This window comes from Mirounga leonina, unplaced genomic scaffold (genome assembly GCF_011800145.1).
Source record: "Mirounga leonina isolate KUSES-001 unplaced genomic scaffold, KU_Mleo_1.0 Mir_151, whole genome shotgun sequence".
Classification (NCBI taxonomy): Eukaryota; Metazoa; Chordata; class Mammalia; order Carnivora; family Phocidae; genus Mirounga; species Mirounga leonina.
Window position 1 is genome coordinate 82576343 of NW_023270377.1, and position 14570 is coordinate 82590912.

Consider the following 14570-nt stretch of genomic DNA (forward strand, 5'->3'; position numbering starts at 1 on the left):
GCTTCTATTTAAGGTTACCTGGCATAGCGAGCTCTGCCAGATGTAGTTTTGCTATCGGATAATTTGATTTGCTGACAATGTGCACTGCCTTAAAATAGGAAGTGCCTAGGTGACTGGTGTCCAAATCACACATATTCTTTTGGTTAAGGCGAAACGTGAGTCTGAATTTAGCCTTTAATTACATTTCCTTCCCTACCTCCAACAAACAAATTTTTATGACCTCCCCAATGAAAAAAGTCATATTTTGTGAATTACTACTTTGGAAGCAGCCCAGGACCAAACGTTATTGAGAAAATTTCCTATTATTTGCATTACTCAAAAGATGTACATCCTCTTGTGTTTTCAACGGTTTTATCAAATAGCTAATGCCTGCCTTGGAGGCCTGGTTGGCCACAGGATTTCAGGCTTTTATCTAAACTACTAACTGGTAAATTGAAATTAGTCTTGTAAGAACCTAATGCAGAATAAAACAAGCTATGGTATATGCAAAGTAATACAGGAGAGCTTCTGCAATATCTCAGGCACTTGGATTGGCTCAAAAGTATCCTAATTTCAGGGCTAAGAATATACCCAGATCTTGTAAAAATTAAAGTTGTAAAAAAAAAAAAATTAAAGTTGTAAAAAAAAAAAAAGGACTTCATGTAAAAAGAGAAATAAAATAGTATTGTGTGAAAGAAGCATTGAAACTAAGCATTTCTGAAATTGCTTCCCTAATAAGTTGTGCCTGTCATTTTTTTCAGTTTTGTGTGAGCCCTGTGGAGGCTGCATTGTTCCATCAGGATCGTTCTGTCAAATGAAAACCTGTCTACATTTTACCATGTGCCTCAACAAGCAAGACCAAGTATTAAATCTGAGGGCTCTGTACTTTAAGAAACGTTTGTACAAGTGGAAAGTTATTCAGCTTAGATAGTTCACCCGTTTTCCAGAGCCCTTTAAACCTGCATAATATATTGAATGTCAGAAAGCTATAAAATCTCTTTAACTATCGATATCTACTTGTAGATAGCAATATAAATCCTGCCATAAATTTGAATAAGTAAATGACTTTATCTAAACAAAGATTTGGAACATCGTTCTACTGTTACAGAGGCCTAGCCTTCTTGTTATATTGTACACCAGTGAACTTGAATTTTTTTTTTTTTTTTTTTTTTTGGTCACGGTTTCTAAATAATTGTCCTACAAAGTCCATACTGGTCACTTTTAAACACAAGTTGTGTTAACTATAATTTAAACGTAACTGCTATCTATTGTGTTTCTGTACTGTAGGTGCAGGTGCCTACAGCTACAGAAATATATATTATAATAAGTATGAAAGGAAAAACACGATAATATCATGGTGAACTTTCTTCAAATAGGGCCTTATATTAGTTAAGGTGCTATTAGACGCCCAAACAAACAAACCCCAAATTTATGTTTCACTGATGTAAGGGAAAAATCAAATATTCCGAATCGGGGGCAGTTTTTTTCCCCAAGTGATAGTTCAGGGACTTAGTCTTCGTATATCTTGCATTCTTGTGCCTCTTCAGTAGGTGGCTTCCAAGGTCACCGCGATAGTCTTTGTCCACTTTGTGAGAGGGGAAACAACGTGGAAGATACAGGGGCCTGGTCTGGAAGGGACACACATTACTATTCCTCTCATTCCACTGACTAGAACCCGGTCACATGACCACCAAAACTGGAAAGGAAGCTGCAAAATTCAGCCTAGGTCTAGATGGACATTTGTTTAAGAAGAGAGGAGACGGGTTTGTGACCAGAGAGTAAGTCTCTGCTACAGGGCTATTTAACATGCCCCTAGGGTTGATTGGCATGGCCATCTCCATAGTCCTTTCTAGATGATCATTTCATTCTGGCCCTTTCAGCTTTTCCACTCATCATTTAAGTTAAAATCTTAACTTTCTGCTAAATTTTTATTGACTTTTCAGGAAGTCTTGTTTTTTTTTTTTTTTCCTTATAAATAAGCTAAATATTCCACCATTTGTAGTACTTACACACGCCCATGACTATTAGTTTATTCTTCTATCTCTTTTCTAGGACTAGGAGATTCTTAATCTTATGAATTATGTGATAGGCTTCTTTGATCCAAAACATCTACCATAGAATATGGCACATAAGAGGCCAAAAGATGAATAGAATCCAGATTTTGCCTTGAGCTGGCTAAATTATTTTGAGTGAATGAATGATAGTCAAAAGTACAAGATAAGCTTTCATGTGAATGTGAACGTATTATTATGTAGGAATTTAAATATAAACTCCACAGTTCAGAATTCAAGCTGTTTGGTCAAAAGTACCATGTTAAAAAAGTTCTATCAGCTTTACCAAGCTAATCTCAAATTATTACACAGATAATCCTTATTATTTTCAGTCATATACTGTCACTTACCCTGACATTCTACCACAAACTGTTTTCCAGTCAATAGCCATAAAATTTTTCAAGACCTGATGTTTCTAAGGGATATTCTCCAATTAAATCTGCCCTTGTTTTTTGTTCTCATTTTGATATTTATTAAAACTATGCTTTGGTGTTTCATCAAAATTATTCCTACTCTAGTAGAACCACATGGAAGTGGTCATGAAAAGGGAAGAATAAATATTTGTACAAATAAAATTATTTTGCTTGCTCTATTGGTAACTTTACAGCAAATTTGATTGCCCACAACAGCAAATCACCACGTAAATAACAATTCTTATGTAGATATTTTGGGGCTATCACTGGCCAAATCAAAGACATTATTAACTGTTTGAAAGAACGGAACTTATTTTGTAAACTCCAAGGAGCTCAGTACAATGTAATGTAAGCAGCAGGTAATTAATAATTAATAATAATAATAATAACTTGTTGAACGATTTTTTGAAAACATGTATGTTGATACTATACATGGTTACAATTTATACTGACTGTAGTTATAATATCAACTTAAAAATTCAAAGCATCGAATCAGAGAGAAAAGAAGCAGAACAAATCTTACAAATTAATTGACTGATACTGTATATAAAAAGAAGGTTTTGTGTGAGTGAACTCTTCCCATTTTAACTACTTGTAATTGATTAGAGATTCGCAACCCAGGATGACTTTATACCCTATCGGACATTTGGCAATATCTAAGACATTTTTGAATGTCACAACTTGAGGGGTCTTCCACTGTGTAGAGGCTGGGGATACTTGTAAACATCCTACAATGCTCAGCAGGTAATTCCCTCACAACAAAGAATTATCTGTTCCCAAATATTAATAGTGTCAAAGTTGAGAAACCCTGGGTAAACGATGGACTTACACTTCATTTGAAAGACATTGCTTTGTTTGGCCTCTAATGGTTATCTCACCTTCCTCTGTTCATGTAAGCAACAAACTTAAAAACCTTTTTTTTTTTTTCCTGAGTACAGAATGATACCAGAGAACCATGACTATGATACTTAGCAACACATTTATATGCTCACATTGGAAAAATTTACACAGAGCTTGTCAAAAGGAAATAATGTAGGCATTCCCCAAAGTATCTCTGACAGTTTGGGAAGGAGTTTTCCAAGTTATTTATGAGGAAGAAAGAAGCTATTTGTTTGCTTTTCACAGAATTTTTTTTTTTTTTTTTATGGACTACGATCTTTATGTTGGCTTTCATAATGCAGGCTTACTGAAAGCTATTCATAAAGTGTCTCCGTAGCATTTCAATATGAAAATAAGAGGTCATCCTTGATACCCCTTACTTGCCCAAACACCAAATCGAACTATGAATTCCATCCTTTAAAATCTCTACAATATGATGGGTGCCTGGGTGGCTCAGTTGGTTAAGTGACTGCCTTCAGCTCAGGTCATGATCCCAGGGTCCTGGGATCGAGTCCCGCATCGGGCTCCCTGCTCTGCGGGGAGCCTGCTTCTCCCTCTCCCACTCCCCCTGCTTCTGTTCCCTCTCTCGCTGTGTCTCTCTCTGTCAAATAAATAAATAAAATCTTTAAAAAAAAAATCTCTACAATATGGTTCTTACACAGAATCCCCAGGAGCATTGCTTTTGTTGAAGCTTTCAGCACATTGTGCCTGACTAGCTTCCTCTCTTTTTGCCTTCAGGTGCAACCTCATGTCCATCACTGCCATAAAATTCTTCACCTGTTTGTTGTCATGGTAACTTTTCTAATCTACAAAACTCATCATATGTCTCTCTGTACTGGTTGCAATTTAATCTCCACTACAGGTCATCACTGAATATATGTATTTGCATTATATGTGTATCTACATGTATGTGGGTATGTGTATTTACACTTAGGCTTTGAAATGTAAATAAATCTACACAACTGTGTCTGATATATACTGCTTGTTTTTATTTGGGTTCACTCAGACTAGGTGGATTTGAGTCTGCAAGTTGGAATTTTTATCGTGAAAGATCCCTATAGGGTGAAATTGAAGGGTTATCATCCATAAGGTCCTTTGTGATCAAATTCCTATGTAAATCTCTAGTATCCTACCCTACCTCTTCTTTATACTTGCCCTTTGTTGCTATCATATCAGATAATGCCTGTCCCCAAGAGTGGCATTTTTTCATGCCGTCTCATATTCATTCATGCCCTTTTTGTATCTTCTTCAACTTATGAACACCCACATCAAGAATTCATCTAGAAAGTAGAATTATGATATGACCTAGCAATTCCACTCCTAGGTTTATACCCCAAAGAATTGTAAACAGGCCTTCAAACAAATCCTGAAATGTGAAAGTTCATAGCAGCACTATCCACAATAGCCAAAACACAGAAACAACTCAATTTCCAAGAGTGGATGAATGGATGAACAAAATATGGTATATCTGTACAAAGGAATTTTACTCACCCAATGTACTAAATGCCACTGAATTTCACACTTTAAATGGCTAATTTTATGTTATGTGACATTTACCTCCTTTACAGGAAAAAAAAAAAAAAAGAATTCATCATTGGACAGCCTTCACATTGGACAGGAAGCTATTACTGACCCTGTGTGAAATGCCTTTCTTGATGCTAAAAACCATGTTTCTCTCTTTGGAGAGACCATGCACACTTTAATTATTGTTTCACTTGTGTCTTTTTCTCAACTCCAAACAAATAGCAAATTTGGTTCTTGTATTCCTTATCTTTGTCTTCCAAAGTTTTATTTGGCTTTGTTTACATACTAAAAACTAAATAGGCTTCCTAATCTGAGGTAACTTAATGACAGATCTGAATCTGCTTTCTTAATGGATGATGAAATCTACTTAATCATGTTTAATTCATGTTTAAAAATGTGTTACTATTTTTGAAGATGTGTAGCATAACAGTAGATATTTAAATCTATATTCATTCTGATTTTTGAGTGCAGAAGGTGAATATATTTGGCATGGTGATTCCAAAACACAAGGAATAGCTTAATCAAATCTATGCATTGGTAGAGTATTTATAGATAGTGCTCTCTATTGATCTTCATATACCACTTTATATGGGTTATCTACTCCCTTATTTACCTCTCCCCATTGCTAGTGACCCCACATAATTCAGATTCCTGCTCAAATATCAACCTCAGAGAGGCCATCCTTAGAAATCTTGTCTGAAAGGCCTCCAACTGCATGGCATAAAATTGTATTTGGAACATTTTTCCCATTTAAATTTGCATTATTTACTTGTTTAGCTATTAAATGTTATTTTATTTTCCAAATATCTGCTATCCATTGCTGTGTTACAAATAACTCCAAAATTTAGTGACTTAAAACAACACCTATTTCTTTAATTTATGGTTGAGACTGGGCTTAGCTGGTCAGTTGTTCCGGTCTCTGCTGGCTCTCTCAGTTATATTTAGTTAATGGCTCTTTCTGGGGTTGGTTGGGTACTTCAGTTTACCTCCACTTATTTCTCACCCTTGAGCAGATTAGCGCATTCTTACACAGAACATGTTGGCAGAGGTCTGGGATAGAGCATGGAAGTATGCTTTCCATCCACCAAAACAAGTTACAAAGCCAATCCAGATACAAAGGATAGAACAACAGATTCTATCTACTTGCTCAATGAGAAAAGTTGCAAAGTCATATTATAAAGGATGTGAATATAAGGTAAGATGGAGAATTGGGGACATGGTTGTAATTGATCTACCACAATCTTGTTTAGCTCTTCAGAATCCTATAACCACGCACCCAACCCCCACACACCTCTTCCTTTCTTTATACTCCTAGTCACTAATACAAACTAAATGTACAGTTTCACAACTGCTTGAAGACCTCAGTTGCCATACCTCCTTTAAGATTGTATTGCCTTGAATACAGGTATTGGCCGAGCTTGGATTTATCCTTCTTTTTAAGACAGTCAAACCTGGGTTGTATGCACTTCATCAGAGAGTAGTCAAACCATCAGTTAAATCCCCATGTCCCTGGATTCTTCCACTTCCACCCTCCTCTCTTTCTCTTTCAGTTTCTTGCCTGGGAAGCCTTATAGTTAAGCCTATTCAAGTTATTATAAGCAAAAGTATATTTGAGTCTTTCAGAAAATAATAAGAATGATGAAATAAGATTGGTGGAAATGCCTTGAAAATTCAAGATTAATGATATTAAATTGCAGTTGTAAGGATTTTAAGTAGACACTTAGAAATACTTCCTGATTATTATGGTTTGAGATATTGGCAGGTGATGTAAAGGAAAGTAATGTTCTCTTTAGAGATTTATCACACACAAAAAAACAGACTATTGGTGGAATGCCTTCAATGAAATATTGCCAAGATATATTGACAATATTAGAGCAGGTGAACATTTGACAATTTGTAGTTCAAAGAGAGAAAAAAAAATTTCCACTTAAAATATTTCTACCTTGAGTAGGGAGACTGTATTTAAAATAAATTATGCCATAGAACAAAAATTACTTGTCATTACTCCCACTCCAATGGGAGATATGGAGCATCTTTAAGTTTATATTCTGCACCAACATTTATTAATAGAGTCTCTTGAGACCTCTATGGGAATACCTCAAATAATCAGCCTCAGTTTATGCAGGTAAAGGAATTTCAGCTAAAACATAGATCAAATTTTCTTGGCTTACAATTATGTCAGGTATGAGGTGGGGCTAAAACGTAAATCCCCAAATCTTTTTTCTGACCTTACTTGTTTACTTGGCAACCCAATTTTCCTTTTCTTTCTTCTGTTCTTCATCTCATATCTTTCCCTCTTTTCCTGCTGAGAATTGCAATGAACTCACTTAAATAAATAAATGCAAAACTAAAGGAATGCATACAATAATCTACTGGTCCAAACTGAATGGCCAAGAAAATATGACTTCATTCCTTTAAATAACCAAGAGGAGAATTACCTGTGGAATTTCTGTATTTCCTTCCAATGAGAACATAACGGTTTATGAAGGGTTAAAATAACATTAACTCTGCTTTTATTCTTAATGTTTTTGTTGTTGTTGTTGTTAATGTAATGTTAAACAGATCAAGAACCAAACTCAATCTTATCTCTCACCCAGCCTCAACAACTACCAACTCAAGACCACTTTCCTTCTCTGCAATAGTTTGAAGTAAATCATAGTCATCATATTATTCATTTTTTTTATTAGTAATGGCAAATGGTGTTTTATAATAAGGGAAAAATCAGCATGACTGTGCCAGACCCAATGGACTTCCCTTTGCCAGTTAAAATTCAAGGCTGGATTATTGCATTTTGTTACCTGCAAAGCAGTCTGTACATAAAATTCTGTCATTCTTTGAAATAGCAAATGGAAGTCATTTAAACCAGATGAGCAACAGGATGGGGAATTGGCATACCTACAGCACAGGATGCACGGCACCATGCACCTATTTCAAGAGTGGGTGGCCGGAAAAAAGAAGCTCTTTTCCCCATTTAACCTGTAATTTGACAACATCTGTGAAGAATTATTCCCAGCATTGGCATCATAATTGTTGTATCTAACATCAATCACCAGGGGAGGGAGATTACTTATAATAGATGTTAACGGCATTATAGTTTAACAACATGGAAGTCAAAAATGAGAGGAATGAGATCTGTAAGACAGTTGCCCAAATTAATCAAGGGGCTAGAGAGACACTATTTTGTTTAATACAAAGTGAGTATTATATTTGCTTATATAAGAAGAGCTTAAATTCTAGGGACCATCATCTATTCTGTATTCTAGGTCCTAAAAAGTTGAGTATTTCTAACCTTTTATATGATCATGACCCGATGTTTTGTTTTGTTTTTTTCCTGCACTGTTAACTTCATTGTTAAGAGCAATATCAATATGACCATTTTACACAGAAATTGAAAAAAGCAATGCAAATACTGATCCTCTTTTAAACAAATACTATTGATAAAATAACATACTCACAATCTTATAGGAATCTGAACTTTCAACAAACCTAGAACTGTCTTACTTTGGCAGATATTGACCACATAACCTGCACCTAATAGATTAAGAAAATATTTATGGGTTTATTGGATTACTGCTTTAAAGCCAAATACTTCTTCAAAATTGCTATACAGTTTAAAGGATATTCTGCATGTTACAGTCTAAAAAAATCTTCAAAATGTTTTCTTCACTGTCTTCCAATCCATAACCCTCTCCTGGCTTCTCTCCTCCCTTTTAGCCTGCTCTTTTTCAGTACTGTTTTTTGTTTGTTCACCTGTATTCCCAGAGCTCTTTCATGCAGTCATGTCCCAAATGCACATTTTCAGTTTAGACCTGTCCCCTGAATTCCACGCTCACGTATTCAGCTGCTGATGTGTTGCCTCTACTTGGATATCTAAGAGCAATGCCCAAACTGAGTTTCTGGTCTTTTCTCAACACCTACTTCTCCCTTCCACTGTCTTTCCGCTCTCAGAAATAACATTGCCATCCTTCCAAATACTCAATGTAATAAAATTGAGCCATCTCTCTTTTTCAATCACAATCTACAAAATATTCTGGCAGCTCTACCTTCAGAATACAACCATAATCTGACTATTTTTCAAACATTCCACAGATACCATCATATCCCACCTGCCATGATCTCTTGCCTGAACTATTATGCTAGACTCCTAACTGATTTTTCCACTTCTGCCCTTGCCTTCCTAAGTCTATTCTCAGCACAACAATAAGTGTGATCCTTTTAAAACAAAATCAGATCTTGGAGTGCCTGGGTGGCTCAGTCAATTAAGCTTTCGCCTCTTGATTTCAGCTCAAGTCATGATTTCAGGGTTGTGGGATCAAGCCCCACCTCGGGCTCTGAGCTCAGTGTGGAGTCTGCTTGTCCTTCTCTCTCTGTTCTTTCCTCCACTTGTGTTCTCTCTCTCTACCTATCTTTAAAATAAATAAAATGTTTGAAAACAAAATAAAACAAAACCGGATCTTGTTACTCTTCTACTCCAATGGCTTCTCATTTTACTAAGAATAAAAGTTGAAGTATTTATTAATGGCTTAAAACTATTTCCCGGGGCGCCTGGGTGGCTCAGTTGGTTAAGCGACTGCCTTCGGCTCAGGTCATGATCCTGGAGTCCCGGGATCGAGTCCCGCATCGGGCTCCCTGCTCAGCAGGGGGTCTGCTTCTCTCTCTGACCCTCCTCTCTCTCATGCTCTCTGTCTCTCTCAATAAAAACAAAAAAACAAAACAAAACAAAAAAACAACAAAAAAAAAAACTTTAAAATAAAAAAAAAAAAAAAAAACTATTTCCCATACTCACACCCTCTCTCCTCTCTTCACTCTTTACTATTCCTTGAACACACAGGCATGTACCCTCACCTAGGGTCTTTCGCATTTGCTATTCTCTTTTCCTGGGGCACTCTTCATCATTGATATCTGCGAAGACTACACTCTCATCTCCTTCAGGCCTATACTGAAATGGTACATTTTTGGGGAAGGATCCTCACTATCTATAATGCTACCATGCCAACAGTCTCTGTGTCTTTTCTCTACCTAATTGTCTTATTGCAGAACTCATCACCAGCAATCATCACCATGAAATCACTGCGCAATCATGTTTTATATTCATTTATTTTTTTTATTTTTTAAAGTTTTATTTATTTATCTGAGAGAAAGAGAGAGAGCAGGGGGAGAAGTAGAGAGGGAGGGAAAGCAGACTCCATGCTCAGTGTAGAGCCTGATGAGGGGCTCGATCTCACCACCCTGAGATCATGACCTAAGTCGAAATCAAGAGTTGGACTCTCAACCGACTGAGCCACCCAGGTGCCCCATATTCATTTATTTTATTTACTCTCTGTTTGTCTTCATTTGGCTGTAACATGTCTTATTTTATAGTTATATGGTTAACAGAAGCCTAGAGAATTTGTTTAGAAAAGACTCAAGGTGGATTACCATGTGATTTTCCATAGTTAAAATAGTGGACGCTATTCCTTTATTACTATTTTGAAAAATGATTAACAGAAAGGAAGATCCCTAGGTCCTCAAGTACACTGAACACGTAATCTTGCATTTATATGTAGTCTCCTAGATATGGATGAAAGTTGATGGAGATAGACGGAATAATCCCTTCTTTCTATCTCATATTTCTTTCATTCTGTGTGTATGCTTACTTGTTACTTGACTATCACCTTTGGTGGAACAAACAACTAAACAACATATAATTCTTCCATCAATCTTATAGCCAACATTTCTTAAGAACAATTACCCAAACTATTTTATAGTGCTTTTTAGTGCAATTCAAGAAAGAATTTAAGCTATTTTTAGTAGATACAATGTTTTAGGCTAGTGAAATTTTGGGTTCACTATCAATATCCCCTTCCTCACTTCAAGACTAAGCACTCATTTCCCAAACTGCCAGGAGTGTTGGCTGATGATGGCTCAAGCTGAGTTGTCCTTAGATGAGGAGCCTGTTCCACCTAAGTTTATACCTTAACCCCAAGAGCAGTTCAGATTCAATGACTAGGCAATGGGGAGCTACAAAAGTTCATGACATCCCCCTCTATTTGGGACAACTCTGCAGGAATATCCTGGCTCCAGGACTCCTTCTAAGATTGGGTTAGGTTATTATCCCCAACAGAACCCTCTCTTTTTTTTTTTTTTTTTTTTAAGATTTATTTATTTTAGAGAGAGAGCACAAGCACAAGCAGGAGAAGGGGCAGAAAGAGAGGGAGAGAAATCCTCAAGCAGGCTCCCCGGTTGTGTGGAGCCCAAAGTGGGACTCAATCCCAGGACCCTAAGATCAGGACCTGAGTCAAAATCAAGAGTCTGATGCTCAACTGACTGAGCCACCCAGGCGCCCTCCAAAAGAACCCTCTTGGTATGGTCAGGATGACTTTTATTTAAAAAAATATAACATTATTATTGCTTTAAATAATATTAGCTAGCATGTACTATTTGCTTATTATATATCAAGCAGTATATTGATCAATGGCAATGACAGTAAAGAAGGATAGAACTTCAGCAAATCCCTGGTCATAAGAGACCATTTTAAGAGAAAACGTGATTCTGACAACAACAAAATTCAACTATGTAGCTCAGAAAATATACATATACCCTGGGGTCCTATTGCAATAGAATAGCTTTAGAGTAAAACAAATTCAAATTTCATATTATTGATTTAATATCTAAAGTGTGTTTATGCTTAAAAAGTATAGCAAACATAAAATTTAGGCTCTATATAAAACCCTTTACTTATAAGCTAGTCAATTGCACAAAGAAATACTAAGTCTTAGAATCATGAAATCTATAAGCCAAAATATTAATTGACCAGGGAAAAAGATTTTGATTATTATCAAGAAAACCAATAGTCCATTCCACAAGCCTAGAAAGGAGAGTGAAGGAAAACACTGAAGATCCCCAAAGCAAAGATCTGAGGTGCCCTTCTCTGCTAGAATTATGGAAGTGAGAAGAGGTTGTGTTGCATATAGGTGGTCTCTAGAACAAGTTTTAATTAAATTGAGTAATAAAAGAGCACTGCCCTTTATGGTGAGAAAGAACTCATAAAATTTTTGTACAAATGCCAGGTAATGTTTGCATTAGTGTCCATAAGGGGTTTCATTTTTGCTGTTTTCAGCCTATAAAAGTTCCACCTAAGAAAATAATGAAGATCCTAGGCTTCCTTAAATGTTTTGTGAATCAAAGCTACTTTACAAGTTTGTCCATGGCAACTTTGTTAATCTAAGTCTATCACGTACTAAAAATCAAAACAAAACATGAGGTGACTTTAAAAAAATTCCTACTATTTCTCTACTGAAATAAATTACATTAAAAATTTAGTTGATTGGGGAAATTCTCACCCACTTTCTGTTTTACAAATGATCTATTCTAAGAAAATTTACCCCCTAGGAATATACTTGTTTTATCTGTCCGTTCAAAAATTCCATAATCTCTCCAGTCCAATTTGCCTTCACTAGATATCCAAGTTATTTCTTGGAAACCCAAATTTGATCTTGTTAGTGTCCCACATAAAATATTTCCTGGATCCCCATAACTCTAGACTGATGCCCAACCTGCCTTCTATCTTCATCGTCTAACTTTCTTCCATGTTCACCACGTATTCTCGTGACCTAGACTTATTTATTGTTCTCCATGTGTTCTGTTTTACCCAGCCCCGTGATTTGCATATAAATAGCGCTCTACAAGGAGTGGCCCTGTCCTGTTATCCATCTGGTATCCTGTGTGTACAGTGTGACAGAGAGTCAAGGGCACAGGTTTTGTCTTCAGAAAGATGTGGCTTAAAGTCCCAATTTGCTAGAAATGTGACCTTGAGGAAACAAAAATATTGATCTATCCTAGTTTTACTATTTCCATTGATAAAATGGTGATAAAACCTACCTTATATGTTTTTGGTGATTGATAAATAAAAGTATTTAATACATGATGATTTCCTATTGTGTCTTAAACATATGTGCTCAATAACAGTAGCTATTATTATTTTATCATGAAAATGACAGTCCCTCTGTAAATACTTTCCTGATTCACCCATGCAAAGTTAGATTCTCCCACTAGCATCTCAGAGTTTCATTAGCACTCTATATAAATTGCTGTCATGGAACTTACAATATTTATGTTATAACCTTTGCATGCTACTCTCTTTTCTTTGTAGCAACTTTCTTGAGTTTACCATTAGCTGAAATCTTTAATTTATTTCTTCCTGCTTTTGCTCTACCTTTGATATGACTCCATGAATTAAATCATTACAGAATAAGGTAATTATCATTTTATGTGTTTACCTCATATGGTTAATGATTTTGGGGGGAAAATTATAGCAGACGCTGGTGGCTGATTTCTAAGGCCTTTTCCTCTATTCCTTGTCATAAGTCCCCTGTCTTATTTATAGTTAAGTGTGGCTATACGATTGCATTCCAGCTAAACTATTGTGAGCTGAATCAATGTGTATGATACATCCGGACCTCATTCTAAAAAACCCTGCTCATACATTATCCACTATGCTTTTGTCCTTCCAGCATGCTGCAGATAAGCACAGCCACTATGCGACACCATGTTAAAGATGGCTCCCAGAGACCAGAAACAGAGACACTCCGAGTCCCTGAATCACTCTTTTGAGGAGGGATGCTTATGGATCAGGAAAAACCATTTTATTAATAAGAAATATACTTCAATCATATTAGACCAAGGATCTGTTGATCTAAACTTTTTCTATAAAGGGCTAGATAGTAAATATTTCCAGCTTTGTGGGCCCTATGATCTTTGTTGCCACTCCTCAACTCTGATATTGTAGAGCAAAAGCAGCTAAAGACTATATGTAGATGAATGGATGTGGCTGTGTTCCATTAAAACTTTATTTCTGGTACTGAAGTTTGAATTTCATATAGTTTTCAGGTATCATGAAATAGTATTCCCGTTTTGATTTTTTTTTTTTCAACCATCCAGAAAAGAAACCACCACTCTTACTTCAAGGGGTGTAAGACTCAGGCAGGGACCCTTGGTGCTGCAATGTGCCCACTCCTGTTTGGCCACTGAAACTTCAGAGTTTATTAGTCACAGAAATAATTGTTAGCTTACAAATACAAGAGCTGTAATTTATTCAGTTTGTATTCCCAGGAACAAACATGGCACATATTAGGTAGTCAGTAAATTGTGCAGTGAATGAATAAATAAATTTATTTAACTTGACTCTATCTTTGTCATTGGAAATCATTCAGAGAAGAAGACCTGACTAAACAAAACAGCATAAACTCCATAGTTCCCCAATGCCATGTGTCAAGTATGCTGAATATTTTACATAAATATTTGAGGATAATAAAAATGTATTTAAATTTAACATATTTATGAACACTGAGATTCAGAAACATATAATGGTCGAAGTACTGCGTGAGTCAACATGAAATATATAATAATAAAAAAGGACTTTCTTATAATAACTAATGCACTAAGATAATACTATAATAAAAAATCATTATCAATGTTGATTTTAACATTATCTTCAAATCAAAGGCTTCAGAGAAAGTGAGAGAGTTACCATTAAAGATTCTGTGCTCTCATTCCATCCTGGCCCTTCCTTTGTGGCCCTTACTGTGCTTGTAAAATACTCATTATTTGTTTTGTTCCTTATTTAATGCATGTTTCCCAATTAGATATTGAGCTGTTAAGCCATGTGGTGGCAGAACCTTGTCTATTTTACTTCTATATTCTCAGCACTTAACCCAATTCTTGGCACCTATCAGACACTAAATTC